Below are 2,043 nucleotides of genomic sequence, written 5' to 3' on the forward strand. Positions count from 1 at the left end.
GCAGGGCACGTTTCAATTTCTTGTTCCATTCCCTCGCCAATCGCAGCCTGCGTTTTGCAGGGCCTGCAATTTTCTGTTTTCAACGCCTGCAAAACGTTACCTGCGTTTTGCATGTCTCTGATCTTCACAGGTCCACATTTATGGATATCACACCATGCATCTATTTATCTGTACCTTACCATTGTGTTATCCATTTAGAAATTAATTTCTGCTAATTTAAATTGGTTACAAATTTTTTAAAAATATTAAACATATTAATCCTTAATTTTAAGCAATCTAATCTTTCTATCTTAATTTTTTTTCGAAAAAAGGATTAATTTATATTTTATTTTAATACAGAAGAGTTTCTCGAATATTTTAAGAAAATAAGTACTAATTTAAAAAAAATGTAATATGACCACTAGGACTTTGAAAATTGTTGTGGTAAACTTACAAGATTTTAAGGAAAAAAAATAGGGCTCCGCTACACATACATGCAAATAACACATACAATCCTTACAAGTTAGCCCAACACAGGTTTAATCCACGCGCACTCCCTCCCTTTAAATGGAGCGTCAATTCCACGCGCGTCACTCAAACGATTACGCTTCGAAAAAACCGCTCGTTATGGCTCACTCTTCCTCTTCTCCTTCAAAGATAACACAAATCCTCAAGTTTCGAGCAACATTCCAAACCAAAGAGACATTTGAACTCGTCGCGAATAATAGCAGAAACCATCAACAAAATATTATTCAAGGTACGTTATTATTTTACTCATCTTGTACATTTTTCACATTTCTGTTTCTGATTTCGAAATCGAAGAACTAGGTTTTACTGTTCTTCTATGTTCTTCTAGGTTTTATTGATCTTCTTGTTCTAAATCTCATATCATTGTTTTTACTGTTCTTCTTATTCTAGGTTTTACTCTTCTTGTAAGTTCCTCTAGGTTTTACTGTTCTTCAAAGTGGTTCTAGGTTTTACTGTTCTTCTTGTTCTAGTTCTTCTCGTAACTGATTTTTCGCTGTATATTGCTTAATTTATTGGATGTATATGGAGTAATTTGTATGGGTGTATATGGTTGATTGTTAGGTGTATACGGCGTAATTTGTTGGGTGTATACGGCGTAATTTGTTGGGTGTATATTCCTGAACCCATATCATGTAATATAATCAACTGTTGCAACTGTTCTAATATTGCTTGTCCTTGGGTGTATATTGCTTGACATACAATATTGCTAGAGCTTGTATATTTATCCATGTTTCAGTGAATTGAATATAATTTTGAACTGATCTAATTAAATACTTATGAAATCGGTTTGAGTGTATGTACCTCATCTAAGTTTTTACCGTTCATCTTGTTCTAGTTCTTCTTCTAACTGATTTTTGTGTGTATATTGAGTAACTTGTTAGGTGTATATGGCGTAATGTGTTGGGTGTATATGGCGTAATTTGTTGGGTGTATATTTCTGAACTCATATAATTTAATATAGTCAACTGTTGCAAATGTTCTAATACTGCTTGTCCTTGGGTGTATATTGCTTGACATTGTAATATTGCTTGAGCTTGTATATTTATCGTTGTTTGAGTCAATTGAACATCATTTTGAACTGATCTCATTAAATACTTATAAAATCGGTTTGCGTGTATGTGGTTGATCTATGTGTGTATCTGACTGATATTTATGGGTGTATTTTTCATTGCAGTAAAAATGGAAGGCAAAAATCAAGCTGAAAAAATGTAAGAGCAAATATATATCTTCGATCAAATCAGTTTTTCATAATAGAAATATATCTAACTCTAATTTTGCTTTGTTTACAGCAAATCAAGGACCTAAAGTGTGCAACCCATCTGTTGAGTGAGAAATTCAGAAATATGAGCGAGGAGAAGTGATGCAATAAGACTGTCCAGGCCATCATCATTGTTATTGAGTCCATTTTGTTAGATAGATTATAATGATATTGTCACTGATTAATGTAACTGTTATATACTCTTGTAAGAAATTGAACACATGGTGTAAATATATTTGATCCAATTATAAGTAAATTTTTTTCCATAATTAAACTCT

The 2,043-nt window shown here is 32.5% G+C and overlaps 1 long non-coding RNA gene across 1 annotated transcript; it reads left to right on the forward strand.

Moving 5' to 3' along the window:
• LOC110269609 lies at positions 488 to 2,043 on the forward strand. Its single transcript, XR_002358381.1, has 2 exons — positions 488 to 736; positions 1,797 to 2,043. It is a non-coding gene; the product is annotated as an uncharacterized LOC110269609 (long non-coding RNA).

The sequence above is a fragment of the Arachis ipaensis genome, chromosome B03 (genome assembly GCF_000816755.2).
Source record: "Arachis ipaensis cultivar K30076 chromosome B03, Araip1.1, whole genome shotgun sequence".
In the NCBI taxonomy this organism is placed as follows: Eukaryota; Viridiplantae; Streptophyta; class Magnoliopsida; order Fabales; family Fabaceae; genus Arachis; species Arachis ipaensis.